The sequence below is a fragment of the Rana temporaria genome, chromosome 1 (genome assembly GCF_905171775.1).
Source record: "Rana temporaria chromosome 1, aRanTem1.1, whole genome shotgun sequence".
Classification (NCBI taxonomy): Eukaryota; Metazoa; Chordata; class Amphibia; order Anura; family Ranidae; genus Rana; species Rana temporaria.
Window position 1 is genome coordinate 536885818 of NC_053489.1, and position 12799 is coordinate 536898616.

General features: G+C 45.2%; 1 protein-coding gene and 1 pseudogene across 2 annotated transcripts in view; both read right to left on the minus strand.

The window, feature by feature from the left end:
* FSTL5 (follistatin like 5) overlaps window positions 1-12799 on the minus strand; it is an 803249-nt gene that overhangs the window by 192541 nt on the left and 597909 nt on the right. The gene's annotated exons all lie outside the window — the stretch shown is intronic.
* Window positions 3601-5666, minus strand: LOC120920493 (annotated as a pseudogene).

Here is a 12799-nt window from a genome sequence, read left to right on the forward strand (position 1 = left end):
AAAGATGTCTGAAGCTGCGTCTAAAGATAGGAGGGATAAAAACTTTAGTAATGAGGAGAAGGCGGTCATTATTGATGCCATGACAAAATATAATAAGTTCCTCCACGGCAAGGAAAGTGGCTCGACCAGCAAGGTCCGTAAGGATCAAATATTGGCACAGATTGCAGCGGAGGTGAGTGCCCTTGGCTATGCCAACCGGACCCCAGACAAGATAGCCAAGAAGATCAACGACCTTCGGCGTCTTGTGAAGGAGAAGGTGGCCAAGATCAAGAAACACAGAAGGGGCACCGGAGGTGGACCAGCCCTGAAGATAAGACTGACACCTGATGAGCAGGTCATTGCCAGGTGCCTGGAGAAGGAGCAGGTGGAGGGCCTGGAGGGCTTTGAGTCAGTTGATCAGCCCTTGAGGACAGGTGAGTGTGTTTTATCTTTTATCTGGTGTCTAGCATGTGGGGGGGGGGGAGTGAATATGTGACAAGTGTGTGGGTCCACCAACATGTGAATGTTTTGTGTCATCCACAGATGTGCAGGATGAAGCGGGCCCATCCTCGGCTGCTGGGCAACCAACCCCATCCCAGGATACCAGTGTCCACACCTCTCCATTAGAGGAAGTGGAGGAGGAGCACGGGCACCTGGATGATGGCATATATCTGGGGGATGAGACCACCGTCGCTGGACCCTCCCATACCTCCACCTCCATAGGGGATACCCCCCCAAGGGACTCCAACTTCATGGGAACCCCCCCAAGGCCCTCAAATGTGGGATCCCCCCCAAGGGCCTCCACCCTTTTGGGAAGCCCCCTAAGGGCCTCCGACCTTTTTTGAAGCCCATCCTCCCTAAGGGAAGTGCCCTCAGGGGCCTCCCCATACTGTAGTCCACAAGCCTCACCTGCACCCAGGAAGGCAACTAGGAAGACGAGGGGTGATCCTGACGCATTAGAAGCCACTTTGGCTATGGACCTGGCCAGGCAGACCCACCATGTGGGTTCTGTGGCATGTGATATGCGCCGGGTGGCAGCCAGCCTGGCCTCCATGCAGCAGACCCAGGCTGCTTTCACTGCCGCCATGACCGAAAATGTGCAGGAGGTCAGTGCCAACAGCACTGTGTTGGTGACCTGCGTTAGGGACCTGGATGACACAAATTCAGGCCTTGTGGCAGAGGTCAGGAGCCTGGGAGTGGCCATACAGGCCAATACAGCAGCCATTGAGGCGGTGGGGAATCAGACCACTGCGGTCCTCACCCACATAGCCCTGGCTTTAGAGGGTATCCAGGCAGCCAGGGAGAGACTGGGGGATGTTCCTCCTCCCAATGACCCACCCCCCCCACCCGCGGCTGCCCCCAGGCAACAGAGGGCACGGAGCCTTGGCACTAGGCGTAGTCCACGTCGGGCCAGATGAGTGCCAGTTAGATTATTTTCTTTTTATACTCAATATGATTTTTTTTTATTAACTGATACTCATGAAATGAGTCTGCTTAATTTGTTATGATACTCATGATATGAGTGATATTATGTTATTATGATACTCGATTGGAGTTGTATTTATTTTATTATTATTCGGGATATATTTTTTGGAAATTATTTTCAGAAAAAGATACAGCAACATAATTGGAGCCTTGACGTGGCGTTGCTGCTCCCAAGTACCGCACGGTGTACTTCGGTCTAATCCAATTTATTGTGTTTTGGGGGGGGGTGTGTTAGGGACCACAGTGGTGTGCATGCGTGCATTCTCATTGTGACATGTTTCATGTGCGTGTTGCACGTGAAAATAAGCCTTCCACGAGGCATCTCCTGACTGCTATTCCCTCAGCAGACGGGGGACCCTCGGTTGGGGGGGAAATTTCTGGTTCGGGGCTCAGGTCATGACGGAGTTCAACCTGCAGGCCCCTTCTCATGGCGAAATTGTGCAGAATGCAACATGCACCGATAATCTGGCACACAAAGTCTGGGGCATACAACAGTGTACCCCCAGACCTATCTAGGCATCTGAATCGTGACTTCAGGAGGCCAAACATGCGCTCCACCACTCCCCGGGTACGTATATGAGCCTCGTTGTAGCTTCTTTCTCCTGGTGTTTGTGGGTTCCGGAATGGGGTCATCAGGTGGGGTCCCAGGGCATATCCAGAGTCACCTGGAAGGGAAAAGACAGGAGGATGTTAGTCATGCATGTGCCCCTCGTGATGTCTGCATCATGGGGGGGACAGTCATGCCTGACACCCATGTCACTCACCAACCAGCCAGCTGTCCCCATACACGTTCTCTTCAAATTGTCCTGGGATGTCGCTTTGCCGGTAGATAAAGCTGTCATGGGTGGCCCCAGGGTGTTTAGCACAGACGTGCCATATGAGGCCTTGAGCATCGGTTATTACTTGTACATTAATGGAATGCCAATTCTTCCTGTTACGGTACATATGCTCAGCGTCACGGGGGGGGCTGGAGTGCCACATGAGAACAATCAATGGCCCCCACAGTGCGTGGAAATCTGGCTATTTTATAGAAATCGGTTCTTGCCTTCGCCTGCTGGACCTCCTGGGTGGGTCTCACAATGTGGTGGGACATCCGTCTCAGGATAGCGGGTACAACTTGGTGCACGCACCTACTTATTGTGGATTGGGACATCCCAGCCAAATTTCCACTGGTTCTTTGAAATGATCCACTGGCTAAAAAATGCAGGGTTGCCATGACCTTGAGCAGTGGCGGCACTGCTTGTGATCGATGTGTTGGGCTGGTGAGGTCATCCTGCAGGGATCGTACTATTTCCATGATGGCTTCAGTGTCAAATCTCAACAAGCGAAACACCTCCGATTCAACCATGCCAAAGAGGTCCATGCGATCTCGGGGTACCCTCTCCTGTGCCCTCCTCCTCCTCCTGCGTGCTTGTAGACCCCGTAGTACTATGACCACGGCTGCCCCTGACATGTTGGCACACAGATGTGTTGTCCTGCAAGTGTTCTTGCTCAGCTCCTCTGTCACGCTGCTGCTGTTGCTGCTCTCCAGCTGACCTGTGCAAGTCCGTTGCAAAGTTACCCCTGCTTTTATGAAGGGTAACTTTAGATCGGGCGAGCAGCTTACGCGCACCGCGCGTAGCCTACGACGGACAATCGTACGCATGTGAATTGGCATTTCTCCCTCATTTGCATAATTGAATAGCAAATCAATGGGAACGAAGAATACACCTAGCCTAAATATGCGCCTAAGTTTCGCCGGCGGAGGACAGTTGCGTTGGACGGGTGAAGCCTAATTTCGCGTGTATGTGCTTCTGTGGGTACGGCGCATCGATACGACGGCGCACATCTACACTTACGCCGCGTATCTCGAGATACACCATCGTATCTCTTTGTGAATCTGGCCCAAAAACTTCAGGACACACACACACACACTTCTTTAAAAAAAGTCTGTAAGGACAGTCAATCAGTCAAGCATCTTCCATGAAATGACTTGTGTCCGGATGTTAACAGGAAAAAAAGGTATGTCTCCACACTGGAATGTCCACACAGAAGGCTCTGCCATAGCTAGATGAAAGATTGAGGGGAATTTCATTGCCCCCTTCAGCTCAGAGTCCTTTCAGTTAAGGGAGATGGCTTGAAATTTGAAGGAGACGAGATTAAAAAAAAAAACTCTTCAGTCATCAAATTTGATTCTCTTTCCTTGCCCTTGGTTTCCACCTCTGAATCCTCCACCTCCTCTTCCTTTAAAACCTCCACCACGGCCGCCGCCTCCTCTGCCTCCAAAGCCACCACGACCGCCTCCTCTGCCTCCAAAGCCACCAAGACCGCCTCCTCTGCCTCCAAAGCCACCACGACCGCCTCCTCGTTGACCTTCACCCTTAGGCTTTGCAAAATCTAGGGTAACTTTGTTTCCATCTGTCTCCCCATCTTCCATTGCTTCCTTTGCAGCTTTAGCATCTTCAGCAGTGGAGAAATATACAAAGCCAAATCCCTTTGAAGCTCCAGTGTCTCGATCGGTTACTATCCTAGCATTTACAGAGCCATCAAAAGCCTCTTTTAAGGTTTCTTCAGATTTGTCTTCAGAAAGTCCTCTGACAAAAAGTGTCTTTGATTGATTGGCTGTACTCCAGTCTTATCGTTCTTCCTTCAACCTCTGTATTATTACAGAACTCCAACGCTTCCTTTGCCTCCTCTACAAAAGGGAATTCTATAAAGGCAAACCCTTTTGGCCGGCCCTGATTATTCTGTGGTATCCTAATAGAAGTTGCCTTTTCAAAAACTTCTTGCAAACTGTCTTCGGTGGCATTATAGGACAGGTTGTTCACAACAATTACCTTTGACTCTCCTCCTGGTGCCGCTTTTCTGCCTGCAGAATTATGACTCTTTTCTCCGGTGTAATCTACGAAGATAGCACGGCCTTCAACCTCTGCACCTTGTTTTTCTTCAATAGCTTTATCTGCCTCAGCTTCAGTGGCAAATTCCACATAGGCAATCCCTTTACTAGTACCATCTTTTGCAGTTGGAAGACGAATGTCTTTGGCATTATCAAAAATCTCTTGCAAGTCTTCTGAAGTTGTGCTATATGGGATGTTCTTAACAAACAGAGTTCGTGCATCTCTCTCTTTTTTTGATCTCTGCATTTTTTGATTTCTCGGCAGGAGTGTTGGCCTTCTCTATTTTAACCTCAAAACCAAGAACCTTTTTTCCATTCAATTTCAGTGCATCTTCCACTTCTTCCGCAGTAGCAAACTCCACATAGCCAAACCTCTTGGAGGCTCCAATCCATACATCCTGCACTGGCAAGTTCTTCTTAGAAAAAACTCCCTCAGAGCATCTTTAAGTTCATCATAATCTTTTGAACCATTCAGATTTGCAATAAACACTGACAAACCTTCATTTCCTTCTGTCTTCTGCTTCTTTGCTTCAGGAGCAGCTTTATTCTTGGGCATATCTTTTTTGCGCTTTGCAGAATCGTTTATGCCCTTTTCTTCATCTTCCTCCTCGTCGTCGTCATCATCCTCCTCCTCCTCATCATCATCCTCTTCCTCCTCATCATCATCAGATTGCTCCTTTTTGGCAGGAGCAGTTTTTTTTCCTTTAGCAACAGATGGTGTCACTTCCATTGCTTCTTCAGATTCAGATTCCTCTTCATCAGACTCCTCTTTTGCAGGTTTCTTAACTTGAGGCTTTTTGGCAGGAGCTTTCTTGGCAACAGGTTTTTGCTCTTCTTCAGATTCATCTTCTTCCTCATCGTCATCTTCTTCCTCTTCAGATTCTTCTTTCTTTGCTACAGGTTTTTTGGCAGCAGGTTTCTTGGCAACCGTTTCCTCTACAGACTCTTCTTCATCATCGCTGTCTTCCTCATCTTCACTCTCTTGCTGCTTTGCACGTTTTCCATTCTTTGCTACTGCTGGAGTAGCTTTCTTTCCTGGTGTGGCTACAGGCTTCGCTGGAGTGGCAGCCTTCTTCCCTGGAGTTGCCTTAGCTGGAGTGACTGCTTTTTTGGCTGGTGTATTCTTCACTGGGACCTCCTTTTCACTGCTTTCCTCTTCCATTTCTTCATCCTCCTCACTGTCTTCTACTTATTTTGGAGGAGGTGCCTTCTTAGGTTTTCCTTGTGCTTTTGCTCCCTTTGCTAACTTAACCATGTCTGCAGTCGGATCCGATGGATGGAATGTCACGTGGGTCTGTTCCGCTTCTAAAGGGCGTTACGGGCTTGTGGACAATACAGTTATAATACAATAAAACACAAGATAATTAAGAAGGCCCTGCTCAGAAGAGGGTGGGGCAGGTGGTAAAAAAGGTTGTTACTGTGGGGAATGAGCTGATGGAAGTGGTAAAAGATTAGTTGGAGACGTGATAGGCTTCCCTGAAGATATGCGTTTTCAGGGATCGCCTGAAGGTAGCAAGAGTAGGGGATAGCCGGACGGGTTGAGGTAGTGATAATAAATGTATTTAGTTACTCCTGAAATGCGTTTTTATTTATTTTATTTAGTTAAAATGCATTTGTTGGAAAATTTCAGGCTTATGGTGTCTGTCAGATGTTCTAAGAAGATTTGACGAAGCAGCTAAACTGTACAACGCCGTGATCGTACATTTCCAGTCGAATGGTGCCCCCACAAACTATAGTAGAATTCTGGGATGATTTCAAAAGCATTGAACCAGATTCAAGTACAAGTATTAGATAGGATACTGAATTTGGCACACGCTGTACCACTTTTAGAATGCCTGTGACACATTTTAGCAAACTCTTTCTGTGACATTCTTTATGAATTGAAGGAAGTGTCTATTAATAACTCATCTCACCAGAAGTGTGTACTCACTGATCCTTGCTCCCTCATTGCCTTCCCAATGCAGGAGTCCATCTTGGGTAAGCTCCAGTGTGAGATGGTTTCAGAACTAACATTAGATCAAAATATTACTCCCCCCTATGTCACCTTGTTCGGATCACACACTTCCCCATACCCCAAAGCCCCATTCCAAGGACTAAGTGCTTTGTCAGGGTGGGGAGGGGGCTCAGGTGCATGGATTGGTAAGTATACCTTGCTTGGGGGGTGGGGGGTGGTGTAGTTGGACTATCATAAACACCATGTCCCAAATGGGACATAGGGCTTGATTTACTAAAACTGGAGAGAGCAAAATATGGTGCAGCTGTGCATGGTACCCACTCAGCTTCCAGTTTTTTTTGTCAAAGCTTAATTGAAAAATCTGAGGTTAAGACCCCTTTCACATTGAGGAGATTTTTAGGCGGCACAGTGCTAAAAATAGCGCTGCTATACCGCCTGAAAACTCCTGCCCAGCAACCTCAATGTGAAAGCCAGAGAGACAACAAAAATCTCCTGTCAGCAGCATCTTTGGAGTGGTGAGAGGAGCGGCATGTATACCGCTCCTTCACCTCTCCTTTCCATTGAAAACAATGAGAAACCGCGGCAATACCGCCCGCAATGCGCCTCTATAGAGGCGCATTGCGGGCGGTATTAACCCTTTATCGGCCGCTAGCGGGGGTTAATACCGCACCGCTAGCGACCGAATCCCGCGGCAATCCCGGCGGTATATATATATATTTTTAGCGGCGTTATACCACCACCGCGGCTCCCGCCCCAGTCTGAAAGGGGTCTAAGAGCCCTTTCACACTGGAAACGCCTATAGCGGAGCGTTAAAATAGCGGTAAAACACTGCTATTTTACCGTGATTTTAAAGCGTTTTTACCACGTTTTACATCGTTTTCAATTCATTTCAATGGAGGGGCATTTTTGGAGCATTTTAATAGCGCTATTTTTACCGCGAAAACACGGCAAAAATGCTGCAAAAATGCACCAGTGTGAAAGGGCTCTAAAACCTGGTTCACACTGGTACGATTTGAGATGCCATTTGAGATGTCAATTCGCATCTCAAATTGGCGGCATTTGCCGGCAATTGTCGGCAATGGCACCGTCTTAATCTGTGCGACGCTGCATCGATTTCAAAAAGTAGTTCCTATACGGAAACCTGCACAGATGTCTCTGAAATCGCGGCTGAAATCGGGACTGCCAGCGGGAGTGAATGAAATAGTGCAAGTTCAGCTGAACTCGCACAGCTTCACTCCCGCAGCCCAGTGTGAACCTGGGCTAAAAGCAGATTGGTTACTATGCACAGCTGCATCAGGGTCTGTGTGAAGGTAGCTAATCAGCTTCTAACTTCAGCTTATTCAATTAAACTTTGACAACAAAAAAAAAACTGGAAGCTGATTGGTTTCTATGCAGAGCGGCTGCAGATTTTGCACTGCAGTTTTAGTAAATAAACCCCAGTATGTCTTTGAAAGAACAAACTTTATTGAAAAGGGATATAGTGTGTATATATATATATATATATATATATATATATATATATATATATATATATATATATATATATATATATAACAACGATCTATTAGGATGAAAATTTGAACAAAGTGTGACAAACAGCCCCGTCAAATGTAAATGGAGTATATCTGCTGTATAGGATTTTATTCAGTTCATAAGGGAACTGGGAGGCAGGGAAAGGGTTGTAGTAGGCTGCAGGAGGTCAATCACTGACCACACCTTGTTGTCCACCTGAAATATAATTTGTCTTCCCCTGTGTTAATGCATGCAAGCAGGCTGTGAAGTAACATGTCTGTAGCTCTGAAGCAGACCCAGTGGGGTCTATTTTACTAGCCATGAGGCTTAAAAATGTTTTGCTGGCTATTTTGTTTTGGACTGTGATTCTTACCTCTGCAATGTAATCTTTTTTTATTTTGCTGTTTTTGCTGTGCTCTGATCAATAAACACAGGCAGGGAGCCCTTAAAAAAACACTAAAGTGATTTTTTTTTGTAAAAAAACAAACATGTTATACTTAGCTTCACTGTGCAGTTCGTTTTGCACAGAGTGTCCCCGAACCCTGTCTTCTGGGGTCCCTCGGCTGCTGTCTCGGCTCCTCCTCGCAAGAGGTTTCCTCCTTCATGCGAGCGAGCTCGCATGGTGGAACACTTTTGCGGGCGCGCTCCCGTGATACAGCGTCGGGCGTACCCCCTGACTGTATCACTTGGCCCCGTCCCCCGGCACGCCGCATCATCGGATGTGATTTATAGCAGTGTCAGCCAATGGCTGCGCTGCTATCAATCCGTCCAGCCTAGCCAATCAACAGCCAGGCTGGGAACCGAAGAGGATCACGTGGACGCGCGTGAGACTTTCGAGGGGTGAGGTAAGTAAAACAGGGGTTTGGGGGGGCGGTACCATCGGATATTTTTTCCCCTTAATGCATAGGATGCATTAAGGTAAAAAAACATTTACCTTTACAACCCCTTTAAACCTACTTGCCATGTGGATTACCTCTCTGCGAGCTCTCTCATCTGAGGTTGAACCCCCCTACATAAGAAATATCTACAGTTGCATCCATAGTGCATGTAAAGATTTAATAGATGAAGAAAGTAAAGTGATGAAATGCAGCTGTGATTCTCTATGAAATCATTGTGCGTTAACCTCTAGCTGCCCAAGCCATGTAAAAATCTGCATTTTCTAACTAGATAATTGCTTAGTCCCCCCAAACATTGTATATTTTGTGAAAGCAAATGCCTGGGAGAAAACACATTTTGGTTGTTGCAGTTTTTGTTGCGTCATGATAAATTTGCAAAGTGATTTTTTCAGCACACAAATATTTTGAAAAAAATATACTTTGATACATTGTAATGTACAGAAACACAATATAATACCCATTGCTTTTGTAAAATATAAAAGATGATGTTACACCAAGTAAATAGATACCCAACATGTTACACTTATCTCTATAGGTAACACTTTAAAAGCCTTTAGAGGTTATCATTTTAGAGTTAAATGGGAAGAAACAAAAAAACTCTGCTTAGGTGGGTGAATCCAGATAGGTGAGTAAAGTGAATTGAAGGACTCCTCTCAAGGGTGTTAGACACGGCTCGATTGCCAATGGCAATGATTAAGCGCATGATACTGTGTGAAACATGTCTGCCTTGATGCCTTGATTGTCGTTTTTCCTGTGGGGTGTCACTTAGATTGATCAATAAAGAACTCATATTCATCATCTTGGAGTGCAGCCGTTTCTTCCTTTTTGCATGTTAAAGTTACACAGACGGTCTGGTGATAGAAATATTGCTCTTGCTCTGACGTTTGTGGGATTACCGCACATGTGTGGTGCGCTTGCTGTGTACATATGCGTACTGCACTTACGTACACATTTAACTTTGTGCGCTAACATGGGGGGTGGGGTGATTAAATGAAATGTTTTACCTTTAAAAACTAGACAACAGCGCAGGCACACGTTACAAATGGCGATCATGCCATTTCTAAAGGAGATCATGCCATGACTGAGCGGCTCCCGTGTGTATGTGTGGAAGTGACGTCATCGCGGCTCTGGCCAAACACAGTGCCGGAGCTGCGATACCCAGAAGTAACCCCCGCGAGAGATGTCGGCCATCGGAGTGGTGTACGAGGATGGTTGCTGCGGGGGCTTTGATTTCAGGTAAGTAATTCATACTGAGCTAGTATCCTATTCATACTAGCTCATTATGCCTTTGTCGTGCAGGGTTTTTTATTATTTTTTTATTCGCGTTTACAACCACTTTAAAGAGCATCGCCGGTGTCTTGCCGAAAATGTTCCCCCGGCGGATAAGGACCCCCTTGTACTGCGCAGGTGTCAACTGAGCCTCCGAAAATAGCTGAATATGTAGAGCTGAGAGTCATCTCTAGATGGCGCCTGCGCACACCAATGTCCAGGCTCATTCTTAAACATCCCCGTGGACATGAAGAACGTTAAAAAAAGAGCCAGGAGGCCGAGCGAAGCGAGGACGTGAGGCCGACTGGCCACTTGCAGCGAGGTCCACGTTGCCCTGGACCTGCTGCAATAACTAGTTACATTGACATTTCAAAAGCACCTGCCCGTCATTGCACAGATGCCATCTAGAGCTGACTCTCGGCTCTACGTTCGGCTTTTTTTGGGAGCTCAGTTCACACCTGCCTGCGCAGTACAGGGGGGGGTCCTTATCCGCCTGGGGGAACTTATTTGTCAGAACACCGGCTCAAATAATAAGATACTGGGGGTCATGACTGCCGCTGTAGCCATGACTTTGGTATAAACACTTAAACATCATAAAGGTTATATAGGCTTCACAATCCACTGTGCTGGTTGTTATTGAATGTGTTTAGTTAATAATGCACTAACTGACTTGTTCAACTGGGAATAATTTACCTTCCTTTTATAGTCAACAGAACTTATCACATGCTACAATTTCTGGACAAAGTGGCTCCATTTCAGCTTCTGTTCATCTTCAGAATGAAGCCAAGCCAATCTTTCTTTGCAAAAGCGTTTGTTTTATTTTCCTCACAGCCTGTTATCTCTGACTTTACACAGTGCAGTTCATTAGGTGCTGCACAAGCACACAATGTAGTAGTTAGTGTGAAGGCGAAGCTAGGTTACAAGTAGTGGTTCTTTAATATGATGATTTTGAAATGATTTTAGAGTTTTTTTTCAATGCTGAGAGAACACACAGTAAGATCCGTTTTAATACATGTACCTTGTGTGTTTATTTCTTTAGATTTTGTGTATGCCTGAACCTTCTAATGTATTCAGGATCTTCTAATAAGTCTGCATCTATTATCTTTGATTTTTCTAATGTGTTAGGCCATCCTAGGAGACTTTTCAGTGCAGCATCTTTTAAATGAAGAAGGATTTATATGAAATTTCCTCTAGTCTATTACTCTACATCCTCAGTATGTGACCTCTCATTTAGTATTCATTTTTCTATTATCTTTTAATATTCTTCAGGCATTTGGAGTTTCCATCACAACTCCCTTACTTCTCTGTTCAGCTAAGTAGACAGGATGCATTTTAATTAACATTTTCTACTTGCATGCACATTCTTTATCCCTTTAAAATATTCACAAGTAAATATAATTATTTCAGCAGTCGTTCTTCTGTGAAGTGGGAATTAAGGACAAATTACACTAATTAATAAATTGTCATGTGAAACTAATATATCAAAAAAGAACAATATATAGTGTATTTATGAAAAATTTAAATGAGCACAAGGGTAAAAGTTATGGATTGGATTAGTGATTAAATAATACATGGCTTACAATAATACGTTTTAATCTCTGGCATTCTAAAGAAAACAAAATAATCAAAAAATAAAACACAGTTATTTATTAAAATATCTGAAATCAAGTTGGGCATTTCCACTTACAAAAAATATCCAAAGTAAGATTTGAGACTGAATACATTTATTAAATATAGCATTTAAAGGGGAATGCCAGGGGAAGTGGGCATAGGTAACCTATTTAGGGCTTTATCATTTCAAGTGCCTTAGATATTATTGGGGGGCGGGGGTCTTGCTGTTTAGAAGGGTGCTCTAAAATATGAAGATCCCCTATGTTACCATACAGGGTCGATCCTAGAGTCACAGACGCCTGGGTGCAAAAATATTTCTTGCGCCCCCGCATGGGCGTGGTCAACTTACCAACTAACAAATGTTTCTATGGGAACGTCCCGAACATGGACAAGGAGAACAAGTCAGGAACGGACTGCCCCATGGCGACATCACTGCACGGCTGGTCTCTCTCCACACAGACAGCCGTGGCTTCGCTCTCCTCCTATGACAGGAGGAGGAAGGGGGACATGTTTTTTGCAGGAAACACAGTGGCTGCAGCTGTGACCAGCGGAGAGAGCCGCCCCTGGACACGGACAAGGAGAGGAGGGAAGGGAGCACTCTGGCGCTTCAGTGCCCCCGCTTCTGTGGTGCCTGGGTGCACTGCACCCCACGCACCTGCATAGGATCAGCCCTGTTACCACATCTAGGAGTCCCAAGCATATACAGTAATTGACATATACTCTTGTTCATATGTATCTTTACATGGACAATATAATGTTTTTATTTATTTACTAATATATGTTTTTCAGTAGTTGTATACAATATTTCACTGTATACTTGCTAAATGCTTCCTATTAAATGAAACTCCAACAGTTCCATAGGTTAGTAAGAGTAGTTGGTGTTCCTCCTCTGACTCATTTAGCTATGTTTATTGTGAACAGACCTGAAGAGCAAGAAACACATTAAAAAAGTTATGCAGGGTTTGCAAGCTTAGCAGTACAGTAGTAAAGTGAACCTAGTAAAGACCTGAACATGTAGCCTCTAGTATGACACCTGTTGAATGCAAGTGGTAAATGTAAAATGTTAATCTGGAATATGTCATATTTACTTGACTAAATAAGCCTTAAACACAAAGTATAAAGTTTTACAAAGAAGCACACAATATACTCCTCTTTAGGAAAACTCCATGCTATGGATACATTTTCTGAGCCTGTTGTGTCTAGTGTAAGATTTCAGTG